Source organism: Manis javanica, chromosome 18 (genome assembly GCF_040802235.1).
Source record: "Manis javanica isolate MJ-LG chromosome 18, MJ_LKY, whole genome shotgun sequence".
In the NCBI taxonomy this organism is placed as follows: Eukaryota; Metazoa; Chordata; class Mammalia; order Pholidota; family Manidae; genus Manis; species Manis javanica.
The window spans coordinates 10,454,186-10,470,206 of NC_133173.1; positions in this window are offsets into that span (position 1 = coordinate 10,454,186).

Genomic DNA, 16,021 nt, shown 5'->3' on the forward strand with positions numbered 1-16,021 from the left:
AATTATGCAAGACAATTAATCATGTAATTTGGTAAAAATTAAATCATGGACTAGTCAGACAAGATCCACTTTGATTTAATGTGGTCAATCCATGGGGCCTAGACTGTGGAGCTAATTATGACAATTCATTTTTACTAAGTATTGAAAATATCATTTTTAAAAAAGTAGGTGCACAATAAAAGGAATAATAAGCACAACTCAGTACAAGAAAGAGAACATGAGATCCCTGCTGTTACCCTTGGAACTCCTTACATGTATGTACAAATGCACCCTTTTTCAATCTCTTCAGAGGTAAACACTATTCTGAATTTTGAATTTTGCCATTCTCTTGCCATTTACCATTGTACATATATCCCAAAATACCATAATGTTTATTTTGGGTATTTTTGAATTTCATGTCCATGGAATCATATATACATATATATATTGTTATTAGGATTTTTTGCCAACAATTATATAATCTTAGGTTATTCCATTATAGGTCATATTTGTAGCTCATTTATTTTTCACTGCTGTATAGTATTCCATCATATAATTATAACAAATGATCTGTTTCTTTGTTGATAGCCATTTGTATTATTTTCAGTTTATTATACACATGGTCTGGGCTACATACCTCAGAGAGCAATTGAAGATACATTCTCAAATGTATCAGCATAAACTTGTTCATAATATGTTTAAATATCCACAACAAAAGAATGTGGTCTTTCTGATAACAGACTTTGTAATTCATTGACACTTGATTTATGGTTCCATATTGAATTTCTATAAATGTTCAGTGTTTCCTTGAAATGGTGGCTTATTCTACAATTACTGGATATAGTTTTTATATATATATTGGTTGAAGATTCTTAGTTGTGCTGCTGTTCAAGTCATCTTTTACTTAGCAAATTTTTTTTTCTCTCTGACATCAAATCCCTTAAGAAGATGAATTTGTCTCCTGTTTTCTATGGTTCTTTCCACCTTAGTTACATGAAGCATATGTTAGAGGATCATTTCTTCTAGGAAATGTCCAGATTTATCAATACGTAAATTGTGAAATCCTCCTTGACTTCCTATAAGGCCTTTTGTCTGGTGACTTGCTTTTTATTATTTTATTTCCATCCTTTCTGTATTTTATGTTTTGTGATTAACAACATAAGGTTTGGATTAAAAAACACTTTGACGGTCTTTGTATTTGAACTTAATCATTGAATCCACTTGCAATTATTATACATTACTGATATATGTGGATTTTTCTGCTTTCATATTTTGAATCTTTTTCTTATACTGCCCTTGTTATGTATCTTTTCTCTCTCATTTCTTATTTCATATTGATTCAGTATTTTTTCTTACTCCCTCTAACAGATAATAAGTTATATGCACAATATAGATTTATTATTGGTCATTTTAGAAGTTTTACCATCCAAACTTAAATGAACAAAGTATAAATTCATCAATGTATTTAACTTCTGCACAAACAATGCAAAAATCTTAAAACAGTTTAACTTATCACTGTTCTCTTAATTCAAGTTCTATTTTGTCTAGTGGTGTTTTTTAATCTTGTCTTTTTACTCCACAAATTTTACATCATTTTTGCTTTATATATCTAATATTTATTTAGATTAGAATAAATGTGCATTTTATGAGCATCAGAATTTCCTTTTGATGTTTTTTTTAACCTGAAGAAATTCATCCTTTAGCATTTTCTCATGGACCTCTGGCTTTCATCTCGGCTGTTTGAAAGTGGCAACCTTTTAGTAGAAAAAGTAAATGATTCAGCTAGCAAAGTCAAGTTTCTTTGGGCTGAAGAGAGAAACTGCAATTCAGGACCAGCACACTATGGTGAAGCACAGGAAAGGCCAGAGAACAACAACAACAAAAAGGAAAGTGCCCTTGTATAGAGGTAAGGAAGAATTGGAGAGATTCTTTTGAATAAAAATTCATTGGAGGAAAATAAGAGTTTGAAGCAGTAGCAGCTTCTCATTGGCTGCCGATGAGAGCAGCTTACTGTTGTCAGGCAGAGAAGTCGTCCTTCGTCCTGCGGGACTGTGCAAGCGGTGACATGTGGTTCATGCATGAGAGTCCTCCCTGCATGGCTTCCTAACTCCAATTTTGAGTTAGATTTCCTTAACACATTTTCCTTAACACATGCCCCCTTTTTGATCAAGATCCTCCTTCAAAAGCACCACTGATCAAAACGTGGGTCATCTGTTCCTTATTAGAATGGTTTTTGTCCCTCAGTACCTGGAAGATCTTTCTTAGGTGCCACGTCCCATGTCAGAGGAGGGAAGTGCACAGATTGGAAACCATTGAGGCCATATTTGAGTTACAAGGAAGGGCAGGAAGGAGAACTCTCAGACATTTCCCATCTAAGGCCTGTATCTTACCAAGGTTGCAAGATCATCTTGAAGCACCCGGGGGCTGGTACTCCAAGGCTGGGCTGTTTAATGGTAGTGAGGCTGAGTACTGAGAGTGCAGTTCCAGTGTCAGATTCAGTCCCAATTTGGAGAGTGGTTTCTACTAGTTCATTAAAGGCAAGGATCAGGAAAGGCACCTGTAGTTCTTTGGGGGTCTCATCATTAGGAACTAGGACAACATTGGGAAGTCTGGTTAGAGGTTTGAAGGTACTTGAAGCATTAAAGTTTGTAGAAGTCTTTCTTCTTTATCTTAGAAATTCATAAGAAAAATAAATCTATGTGGTAAATTATCTCCTTTTATAAAAACCACTTAAGATGGAAAGGACTGTACACTAATTTTCTGTAAGATACATAAAATCGTCTGTTGTTGTTATAATTCTGTAGACACCATGCTCCTCTAGGAAAATGATGTATGGAGCAATCATCTGGTAGGGGCTGATGGGATGTAAATGAAACTAATGTCAGCTCATTGGATGGTCACAGGAATCCCATTCTCTTTATGTTCCTTCTCCATGTGTCTATCATCTCTATATATTTGTTATCTATCTATCTATCTATCTATCATCTATTCCTGTATTATACTCATTCTGAGTCACCCGAACTTCAGAGATGTTGAACTTTGCCATGAATCATACAGCCAGTGGGTGGAAGAACCAGGAATTTAATTAACTATGTTTTTCTTATTCAAACGATTTATTCTTTCTATGTGCAGCACATTGTATCCCTCTCACAAACATGATACATTTTTCTAAGTTCGTTAAACTGTTTTGGGAGTAATAGAGAAACCTATCATCTATGAATTATATAAGAAAACCAAATTTAGAACAGTACCTGGGAATAGCTTTGAGCAAACCTGAAATTCAAGCCAAGCTTACCTCCTGGATCTTTTGCCTTTTCCTAAGGCTTTTCTCCTACATCCTCCTCCGGTCTTTGGTGTTTTGCTTCCCCCTTCCCCTAATCTCCTATCGCTCTTAGTATGAATTGACCCAGTATTTGTGTTGCCTTTATGTCAGTGTAAGTTTCTGCTTTAATTGTGGAATAAAAGTTTTTCTTGGGACTTGGAACAACTTGTAGTGCAAAAAAGTGAGGAAGTTCTCCCAAAAAAGGGAAATCCACAATGATACAAATATACCAAAGGGACCCTGGAGCCAACTGAAAGAGCTCCCAGTGATCAAAGCTGGAGTGATTTAAGCAACAAGATAAAGTAATGTTGGATTACAAACCAAAGTATAAAATGCATATCCGTGAGTCCATGTGGATATAAGTAAAAATTGATTAAATTAATGGGAGAGAAAAAAAATTTCTCCCATGCAGAATAGTTATAAATAATTTATGCAGATGCTCCACCTTCAAGAAGGGGAGTATAAATCCTCATACCTTAAGAATGGGCTGCACAGAGTGGCTTCCTTCCGAAGAGTACAGTATGGAAACAAGGAAGTGGGAGGGAATAACTTTATAGTATAGAAACCTGACAAACACTACTTCTACCCAGTGATCAAGGTCAACATCAACAGTGATGTCATGGTGACAGCACATGCCCTTGATGTTGCATGATGAGATTGCCACTTTATCTCTGTGTTCTTCCTCTCCAAAACCATAACCCGAGTCTAATAAAGAGGAAAACATCAGGCAAATCCAGTGGAGGGATATCCTATGAAACAGCTGACCCGCAGTCTTCAAATTGTCTAAATCATCAAAAACTAGGAAAGTCTGAAAAAAGTCATAGCCAAGAAGAGTCATAGCCAAGACATATACGACAACTAAGTGTGATGTGGTGTCCTGAATGGCATCCTGGAACCGAGAAACAGCATTGAGTGAAAACTAAGAAGATATGAATGAAGTATAGCCTTCAGTTAATGATAATGTGTGGATATTGGGTCATTAACTCTAATGAATGTACTACAGTAACATAAGATGTAATAAGTGGAAAAATACATGTGAGATTAATGGGAACTCTATATACTCCCTTGGCAATTTTTTTCTGTAAATCTAAAACGGCCCTAAAAATAGCATTTATTATATATATATAATAAAGAAAAAAACTGTCCTTGGATAAAGGAATTTAGGGTAGAGGTGAAGCCAGAGGTGGGGTATTTTTGAAGGCATTTTGGTAGCAGTAAAGAGTGGAAATATTTACATATGATATTAATGGTGCCCTAGCTTGTCCCAGATTAGCTTAATTTTTACATCCACTTTATTTCTGTAACAAATTATGATGACTTTGCAGGAAAATTTAAAAACTGTAGTCTTACAGAGATAGTTTCTTACAAAGTGTTGATGTTTCCACACTATGAACAAGAGAACCAAGATACCGGTGAGCTGATCATTGGGGGTATATTTACGGTGAACCTGGTTTCCTTCAGAGCTACTTCTCCACATTAACTGGCCTCTTAATTGGCTAGACCCCGCAAGGTTGGAGATCTTCAGTGGGCTTATATTCTAAGATCACTGGTAGTAGATGATAATTACAGGATTCTCCCTAAAGCGTGGTTGTGGTTCATTAATTTGCCTAAAGGAAAAGAAAAAAAAAGTGGGGGTGGGAAGGAGGAGAAGATGAAGATGAAGAAAGGGAAGAGAAAGAAAAGGAAGGAATAACTCATCACTGAGTGATGTGACTCCCCATTTTTCATGAAGGGAAAAGAAAAGAAGAAAAAACACAGCCAAAACTGGATTTCTAAAAACCACATGAAAGGTACATATTGGACATGAAAAATGTTAGCTGTGGTAGTCAACTTTTAAGTCAGAACTGTCTCATGATCTGATTCTGTTGTCAGGCATGGAAATGACCAAAGAGCCAAAATCAGAAAGGAGTTTAGAAAGGGAAAAACGGAACAACAGACGTGCCTGGCTCTAACAGCATTTGGCACCTGCCATGCGCAGTAGCATGCGTTAGAGAGCTGGGCAGAGGGAATGCAGCTCACAGGCGGAAACCAAGGTGTCTCAGAACATAAAGTATATTGCAGTCTGGCCTTAAAAATTCCACTGTGTTTGGGGTTACAAAAATGTCCTCTGTTTTCTTACCTACCTGTATACAGAGAAGGGATAGTGGGGTGACAAGGTCATGCCAAATCTCTCAATCTCTCTCCATTTCTCTTGTCTCTGTCTCATCAGCCTTCACTCTAATTAACCTGCTCCCTTATCCCTTCCCTCCCTTTCATTTCTGTCATTTCCATTTCACAGTATCACTTGCCCGGTGAAAAGATGCTCAGACACCATCTATTTAGAAAGTGACTCTCTCACTAGGGGTGACAAGTCTTTTTTTGAGGTCATTTATCTAATTGCTCTTTGCAGATAGGAATTAATTAGCCTGATTATTTTTCTTAGTTTTTGGATGGGTTCCCCACCTGAAGAGAAGAAATTCCTTAGTGTCAGTGATTAATTGCTCAGCCAGAAGCTTACCGCCTCGCATTTGTAATAAATGCCGACTAGCTCTTTAGGTCACATTAGGAACGAGGCAGGTTGTGGTATAATGTACAGGATAATAAAGCACGTGTATAAATAGGAGCAGCAGCATTTGATGTTGATTAAATATTTTAATACATCAAAGGGTGAAAGGAGTTTCGAGATGCTGTAGGGAAGAGCCCCCATTTAATGCAGCTTTTCTTTTCCTTCTTGAGGCGCAAAACATCTCCAGGATCAATGAAAGCAGGTGGCATTTGAGTGGACAGTTTTGTCTAAAATGACCCCACTGATCTGTGGGGTTGTGCTTTTTGTTTTGGGCCCTCTCTTATTTTTCTGTCAGAGATCACCTCAAAATACAAGCACATGCAGAGTTCAGATCCCTTTTATTTCTGCAATAGAAAGAAATGAGCTTCCTCTTGGTGGCTTCCAGATTAGTGTCTTTTAAACGGCTGTTGTTGGAGTGGATATATGAGGTCCACAGACCTCAGCAAATGAATTCAAAGCTAGGAACATAGATATGGGACAAAAGTTGGTTAATGTGAAAAAAATATGTAAAGATGAAACTCTTATCCATGGGTACATTTAGAGGATGTCTTAGACAAACGACTAAAGATGGAATGGCTTAAGCAGCAAACATTTATTCCACCAATCCCAACATCAGGACCCTGGAAGATTTGGTGTCTGATGAGAGCCGTGTCCTGGTTCATAGACTTGTCTTCTTGCTGTATCCTCACAAGGTGGGAGAGAAAAGAGAGCTCTCTGGGGTCCCTTTTTTAAGGGCACTAATCCCATTTCTGAGGCCCCACCCTCATGGCCTAATCATCACCCAAAGGTCCCACCTCCGAATACCATCACATTGGGAGTTAAGATTTCAACATATGAATTTGGTGGGGGGGCAGGGGGTCACAAATACTCAGTCCACCACAGAAGGCAAATTTTGTATTCTGTGGGTAGTTCAGTTAAAGACAGGCTTGCTTTTCCATGTTTATAGAATTCAGTAGATATAAATATTTTTGTAGTTGTTTTTTTAAAAAGGAAGACAGGGCCAGGAGAAGTTAAGTGCTTATGAAAGGTTATGCTTATTGAGGAAGTTAAGCAGAGCCAGATCTATAACAGGCTTCTTCTGATTCCCAGGTCAATTCACTATATTTTTGTAAAACACACACATACACAATTTTATGTGTGTATATATACACACACACACACACATATATTATGAAAAGCTCAAGAATAAAGTGGATAGAATTTGACAGTGAACAAGATGAACTATTTCCCCTTCTCGTATCTATCTCTTATTTCCAGCTCTTCTTTTCATAAGTTACATAACTTGATATCTGTCCTGTATGATAACATAATTGTGCTATTCAGAGCTTCTGATCTTCAATAGGAAGATCTCTTCTGTGTAAAAAGAGGAAGTTCTCCTAAGAATTCTTTAACATACCAAGGTAACTCATCTGCCAATTTCACCTTAGTCCAATTACATTAGGGAGATTTCCAATTCTATTTATTAAGCTTATCTTCAAAAGTGCCTGTTTTTTAAGGTGTTTTGTAAATCTCCCCATAATTTTTGAGCTCCTGATTGATTGTAAATAAGATAATTTTCTTCTTTAACCACTTGTCAAGATTCTAGGGCTATTCTACATGAGTGAATGTTTCTGTTTTCTTCCACTCTTTTTTCACAAAAATGATGAAATTAGCTACCAAGCTGTTGAGCATAGATATTTCATGTTTTATTCTCTTGAGATCAGGCTGTTGTAAAAGAATTATGGACATGACTGACCTGGTTTACAATTTATATCAATATGTTTCAGATTGCCTTATCTTATGGGAGAACTAATTGTTCTGCGATAATTCAAAATGGACATTTGTTTCATAATTTTTTTTGGTTTAATTGATAATTTATTCAGAAGACTGTAGTCAGAATGCCTGAATTCAAAATACAGGCAAATCTGTTGTGGGTCTATAGAAAAATAAAAATAATACGGTGCAAAGAAATTACAGACACTTTGATGATCCAAATTGGGAAGCAGCTAATTCATCAAGCTGAGCTTCTATCCAGAATTTGAGGTAAAGACATATGAGTACATGGGTATGTTCCTCTCTCATAACCCTCTTCTCAATCCACTGCCTTTACTCATTAAATTTTAAATAAGCTTTTAGGAAAAAAATTTAGAAAATCAGATGGCATCAACCATTATGAAGCTTTAAACAGGATAATAAGAGCATTCATCTCACAGGGTTGTGATGAGGATTTATTGAGTTTGTGTTTATAAAGTGCTTAGAAAAGTGCCTGGCATTAGTTACCATTATATATAAGTATACTGGACAAACTTCAAGGATTCCTAGAAACCTCTCTTGTAGTTGTACCTTGAAACTATGTGCTGAACTTGGAAACAATCTTTGATGTATAGCCTTGATCATTCCAAATTTATGCTTTACAATAATAATTATGCAAATGTTAATACACTAGCTTGAAGATCTTTTCAAGAAAAATAAGCTATATATAAAAAGAGATTCTAGTATTCTATCAAACAAAATATGTGTCAGACTTACCTATGTTATGAAAATACCATATTACATACTGAAGTTTTAAAATCCCCCATGAACATACTTTTTCTTAATATAACATGCTTCATAAAATCCAACTTAAACACACACACATACACACCCCTAAAATTCATTAGTGTGTGTAGGAGAATTAATTTCCCCTCTGCCCTTCTGAGTTCTTGGCTGAGACCCCTGTAATAAATGATTAACAAGATAAAATCAAATAGTAGTTCATTAACATGTATACCTCATGTATATAACATACAGAAGAGATAACCAGGGGAAAATAATTAACTTTCAGAGGTGGCTGGAACTCCAGCTTGCATACTATTTTAAACTAATGAAAAAAACCAAGAAAAGTATGGGGAAACCAGTAGTGGGGAGGTTACCTGGTCAAACATTGTAAACAAGAGTAAGGTTCGTTATGCAGATTTAAGTCAGTGCTTTCTCCATTGACAAGGGTCTAACTTCATCTCTGGGGGATTAATTTTTGTCCTTCTTAGTAGAGAGGGAAGGACATACTTGTTAATTTGTGTCCTGCTTTTAGGCAAATAAGAGGAGGGTAGAGAGATTTTACTGTGTCTTTTTCCCAATTGCTTCAGCTCAAAATAATCCTTATGCCAAATTGGCATATATTAGCGTGGCATTTTCTGTTACCCTCATTACAATGGATCTTTGTTTGTCCTCTAATAATTGTCAAATGGTGATCTGTGTTCTGACTAGGGCTCTTTCTCCTTTTCTGGAATTGAGAGACCCAGACAGGGAAAAGTATTTCAGTGGGCAGAACTGTTGTCATTTCTCATGCAGATATCCTGACCAGCAGATATCCTGACCAGCAGGGCTCACAGGTAAAGACAGAACCTGCCCAGCAGAGAAAGCTCTTGGATATATCAGAGTTCTCTAACCTTTGGAGGTAAGCAAGTCCTGAAAAAGTAAAATTCTTGAATACTTTCAGAAGACTTGTCCCAGAAACAGCACCTCATCTCAAACTCTGAATTAGAGGTATGTCTTCAAATGTCTTCAAAGATTCTCTTCTCAGAGAAGCAGGTTTTCTGAAGCTCTCTCTCACTCTGTGACTGTCACTTTTTGTCTCATCTGTTTTGAAGCATTCTAACCTAACGCTATCTGATAATTTTCTTCTACTGTGACATCGCTTCCACCAGTCTATCTGACACATACTGTTCCTCTTCTGTGGCCATGTGGAAACAAGGTTGATCCATTCAATACAGAGCAAGCAGAAATAGTACTGGAAGCCAAACAGGGAGTTTAAGAGGATTCAGTAGACATTAAATGAAGGAACACACCTTCGTCTTCTCATGAATACTACCTTCGTTTTAATAAACTCATGCATAGTGAATTTTGGCTTGCTGAGTTCTGTCATTATCTCCTGTTCTTCATGCTTCTGCCTCAGAACTGAAGGACTAATGGTTCCTTAGTTCTGTGACGTTCCAAAGACCCTTCTTGGCAAACTTCTCCACCTCTACCTTCCTCAAATATCCTGATCTGATGAATCGCCCAAGCAAAAGTGAATGAGTATCCACAAGGCTTCAGAGGTCCTGACGTGGTATCCTGTTCTCAGCCGGTCAGTGTGAGAACCTCTTTCAGCTCAGAAGATATTTTAACATCATTATTTTCCCCATTGAAAAGACAGCTGGATAAGCTCCTTGCTATCTGCAACAGACCCACTCAGTGGACAGAGGTAGGAAATATTTTATATATAGCCCCACACATATATGTAAACATATGTACATACATATACAATAGCTCTCTCTCTCTATATATATTACTAGTTCTTTATCTATCTGTGTATATACTTATTTTTTTTAAATATGAGTCCATACACCTCCAACTTCAATTCTTCATAACAGAGTTCATTCTAGCCCTTCTTCTTTTCCAGTTACAAATGTGTTCTCTGACAAGGAGAAACTTGTCTTCATTATTTTTAATGTATTTACTGATTTGCTTAATCATTTTACTTACTTGCTTGATGGAACCTGTCTCTCAGCCATGCTGGCTCCTCGTCTAGCATGCCCTCTTGCACTAGGCATCTTTTCCTTGCCTCTACAAAGCTCTGTTCTCCTTCACCTCTCCATGTATTCCTCTATCACACTGGTTCCTGCAATCAGGGAAGGGAAGTAAAGGGGAGAACGCGACATCAAGGTCAGAGAAGAGAAGACATGAAGAGAGGATGTAAAGGCAAAGGAAAGAAAGAAAATGGGAAGAGAGGATATTAATGCATTTAATAAAATATCATGAAAGTGAATTACTGAAAAGAAATGAAAAAATATATATACCAGCTACAACTTTTGGTTACTAGATTCAATAGACATAAAACTATTCTGCCAAATTGCCATAAATATTTCTAAATTATTTCTCTCAATATAATTTTTCATCTCATTGCAAACAGTTTAGGGACTAGCTCACTGAAATCTATAAACTTCAAAATAGTCTGTAGGTTCTAAGTCTGAATCAGATTTTTGCCATGGTTACATTACTTTATGCACATACATTAATTCATTTTTTGACTGGGTGGTGTGTTTACAAAAGCAAGCAGCTTTTGAGCAACTATAGCAAAGAAAGGCTATACAATATTAGATATACAGATCAAGGCATGTATCTGATTTTTTTTGACATACTTAACAAACTTTTAAAAAAGACTTTGCTAATATGACAGAAAATCTTACACGGTTTTTCAACATTTGCATTTCTTTGCCAACAAGAGGATATTTTATGTTTATAGTTTCTTCTCTGAGGAGTGTTAGTTCATGACCTTTGCTATGTTTTAAAAAGACAGTCATTTGAAGTTGATTGGTAGGGATTCTTTATATATCATGCATATTAACTTCTCTTCTGGAATGTTCTTTGCAAATGTTTTCCTAGTTCATTGTTTGTCTTAAAATAGAAGTTAAACAATTTTATTTGGCCAAATCTATCCATTTTTTCTTTTATTATTTCTTACCTCCCTATCATGCTTTAACAAGATTCTCCTGCATCTAAATTACAAAAATATTCTCCAAGGGCTTTTGTTGCTGGTTTTCTCCCCCAGTTTAAACATCTAATCTAGCAGGTGTATTTTTGTGTCTGATGTTTCTTAAGAGGTTGTGGGTTACTCCTAATTTTATTTCCAAGTGCCAAATCAATTGCTGAATAATCCATCTTTCACTCTCTGGATAGAAATGCAACCTTTATGAAATATACCATCCACACAAACATGGATATGTCTCAGGAATTTCTATTATTTTCTAATGATCTATGTGCTGACTCTTCTATCTGCAACATGCCACTTTAATTATGATCGATTTACAGTAAATTTTGATATCTGGCAGAACAAGTCCTGTCTCATTATTCTTATTCACAATTTTCTTGCCTATGTTCGTGTATTTATTCTTTCTGTTAAAAGTTGTTATCAAGTTGTCAAGATGTAAAAAAAAATACATTAGGATTTTGATGTGAGTTGGCACCATGTTTATACGATGATTTGGGGGAAATTGACATCTTTACAATTTTTAGTTTTCCCATCCAGGAAGGCAGTATTTTGTCAGCAGTTCAGGTCCTAATTTATGCTCTTCAGGAAAACTTTGGTTTTTATAAGCCTTACATATCCCTTATTTTGCTATTTCTAGGTATTTCATCCTTGATGACTATTCTAAATATGAACTTCTAATTACATCTTACAACTGGTTACTAATTTTAAAATTAGAAATTTAATTTGTATTATATATGGCTACCTCAAAATACTCTTTTTGGTAGTGATAGTTTAAAAATTTTCTCAATTAATCCTCCTGGAAATTTTAGACATGTGAATATAATATCTTCAATTACTAATTGATTTACCTTTTGCTGTCCAATATATACCTCCTTTTATGCTCAACTCATTGTATTGTTCAAAAACTTTAAAATTGCGTTGAACAGTAAATGAAGGAAGCTTAAATGAAAAATAAAAATTAAATTTCATAAGCCTGTATGATGTTCCACCAATGCATTTAAACAAAAAAATATTCTCTGGTTTAATAAGATGAATGAGGACTGGCCTAGTTAATCCAACTGTACTCAGGTATTACAACACGCTGTTTGATTCCTTCTATGCACTGAGGCTGGAAGACAGAATATTAGGTGTCCAAGGCTTAAAGAGGAAATGAAAATGATGAGGATTCTTTCTCCCAAAGTCCAAAGATTGGATTCGTTGGAGGTTGACATGGTTGTTAATAAATCAGCCCAGGTCCTATGTCCTTGAGTGATAATCCACTACACACAAACAACTTTTATATCCCTTTTATATTAATTCTCTTATTACAAAATCTTCACTGTCAGCCCTCCTCCTTGGTCCCATAGCTTTACTCAGCGTGAGCTTCTCAGAATTGAACGCACTTGTTTCTTATTTGTGCCCCTCCCCCATCAGTCCTGTGTTCAACATTTAAAGGCAGGAAATACAGAGAAAATGTTATAACTAACACTGGCTAGACTTTCAAAGTTGTAGCCTCATTCTTGTGTTTCTCCACATCTCCTGCATTATTGCCAGGTTCAAGGTTTAATTCTTAGAGAATAAGGTCCTAAGGGCTCCGGTAGCCCAGGGTACTATGTTCCCTACATCATCCATTTACTTCTGTTCCTTTCAACTGATACTATGTCTATAAGGATATTTCTGCTGAGAAGCTCTCCTTCGTTTGGTTTCATCAGTGGCTATAAAATTAATTTGCTAGCACTTCTCTATTGCTCTGATCGTATGTCTGTCACTGGTGGCATTGCACACTCCTTGGACATTATGGATAACTTGACTTCTCCTGTAAATGATCCCTTTTAGACATTACTTCTTTCTCCACCTCTCCACTATGTTTCTTTCCATCACACCAGGAAATATACTTCTCTTTGGTTATAAGATCCTGAGAATACACCATGTCTATGCCATTATCAGCCAGAGCTAAAAGGACTGCATAATTCTGGTTCTTCCAAGTTTACAGTACTCAAAAAAATAAAAAATAAAAAAGGCAGCATGCATTATTGAGAAACCACTGTTACCATATGAGAATTCTGAGTACAGGAAGTTCCTTTAGTATATCTGTTAGATTTTTGCTGTGTCCCACAAAACTTTGTAGCTAAAGCAACAGCTGTTTTCTTTGGCCCATAATCCTCTTGGTCTGTTGGATGGTTCTTCTTGTCCAGCTCAGGGCTGTGCTACCCTTCCAGGTGGCTGGTCCTCGGGTGTTGAGTCAGCGGGGGGACAAGCGCCCTCGTTCCCTTACTGGTCTCACAGCTCCGAATACAGCGAGAGAGCAAGTCATGGCATGCAAGGGCCTTTTTAAGGTTGGCTCATATTCGTATTTGCTAATATCTATGGACCAAAATAAGTCACATGGTCAACCCAGAATCAAGCGGTGGGAAAAGATTCTGCTTCTTGGTAACAGGACCCACAGCATCACACTTCAAATGGACGGAGCATCGGAGAGCAAGCAGGTGTAGCCATTTTTAATCTACAATTAGCAATTGACCTTTTATTTTTTTCCCCAAACTCTCAGAAAACACAAGAAAGAAGGGGAACTCAGAACTTATAAACCTACAAAGTGCCTACAATATGATAGGTACTTTGCCAGGCACTGAATTACATGTTCTCATGTTATTTCTCACAAATTTGGCATTATTAAGACTACAGTGAGAAGACTGAAGCCAGCCCAAATCTTGCCCTCGAGGACACAAGGGATTACACACAGGTCTTCCTGACTTCAAATTCCACGCCTTTCCTTCAATGTACGGTGCTCTCCTGATAATGGGGGAAATGCAGAGATAATCTGTTGTGAGTATATCCCACAGGGTCTCAAATTCTAGTTGTATCGGTCTCATCCTCTGTAGATATTTTCCCTTTTCTCGTTCTAGGGATAAGCACTGAAGATGAAAACTCAGAAATTTCCACTGTGACTGCAACTACGTTAAGAGTTGATTGTAAATTAGAGTGAGTAGACATATTTTGACCCAAATTATAGATATGTGTTTCCAGTGCCATGAATTATAGGCAATTTGCTCATATTATAGTAATAAAGCTATATGCTTGGTGAGCACAGAAATCCCTGATAATGATGTGTAAAGTATGGTGTTTACAAATAAAAGGGTGTTCCCGCATGACAGATCTTGTTCTTGATATCCCTCTTTTCTTCACCGATTTGGCCATCTTCTTCCACTAACAGGCTTTGAGCAAAGAAAGGAAAAAAAGAAGAGCAGAAAATGATCCCATGCAAACATGATCCCATACGTAGGAAAAGTTAACATATGCTAATAGAAGGCACCCTTGCCAAGACTAAATGTTGCAATGAGAGTGGACCTTGTGTCAACCTTACTGGGTAATCAGCACACCATCCTTCATGCTACGGACCATACTGAGGTGCTTTTTAAAACTGATATGATAGAAACTATTTATCTGGCACCTGCTATGTGCTTATCCAAGCTGCTATAAGGTTAATGGCATTTTCACCTTAAATCAGAAAACCTATTTTTTATAATTATAATTTCAGCAGAATTGAAAATAGCCTGACTCCTCAATTATCTAAAAGAAAAAGGATAAACCACAAACGAGTATAGGATAATATTTTGAGGGGGAAAAAGGAAGACACATGGTGATATAAAGGGAAACTCTATGTGAGTCCTGAACTAATCCTTTTGTTATAGCAAAGAATGGGAAGGAAATTTTAACAGCTTCCAGGAATAATACATCTGATAAACTATGTCACCCATAAGTAACGAGTCTCTCCAAAAATAGTCATATGAGTATTTTAGCTCAAAATCCCCTTTATATTGAAATGCTGTCCCCTCTTTATAATGGTAAAACTGGATTACAGTTATTTTTTGGGCTTATGTTAAGAATTAAACACCAGACAAGATTGATGTTTAACAAAAAGAGGTACTTGTGGGTACTAAGGATCTTATGGCTAAAGGAATTAATATTTCTCCCTTCTTCTGGGAAAAACAGTTTGATATCTGGACAGCCAGAAAGACCTTGGCACTTTAAATGGGATGGGGAAGATGGTGTTCCTATGCCATTTGGCCTGGGTGAATGAAAGCAGAGACTGGGAGAAGGAGCAAGATAAAATAAATTGTGGGGGCAGCATTTCAATAAAATGTCCTTTGTTAACTAAAGTAAAATAGAGATGAACAGTACTGAGTATGGATGACTAAATGAAAGTTTGTATCCAACAAGATATTCTATGTGCTTAAAAAAAGTATTGGTATAGACAAAATTGTCTTAATTTTTTTAAAGGTGGGGTTGTCATGTACTTAACCAAATTAAATAGCTGAGGGAAGAATTCCCTTACATTCTCAGAGATGGCTTCTCATGCCCTCTGAAACTTCCCAATTTACAGGTAACTACTATTGGTCAAAATAAGAAACAGATCTCAGAGTCAGAAAGGATGCTTTGTGGAGAATTCAGTGCAGGTGCTATTTATAAAGGTGTGAGTAGGATTTAAGGAACCAACAAAGAAAAATAAATTATTCTGGGGCTTGTAACATTTAGCCATAAATAGGGCAAAAAGGGCCTAAAGGACAAGAGGAGTAATAGTTACCTGAAGACAGAGGAAGGGTCAGCAGTATGGAGGGCTTTTCGTTGAAGAAGCAATGGCATCTTGGGACGAGAGCATGATGTTCTGATTTCCCTAGTCTTCCTTCCCTCCAATCTCACATCAGTACCT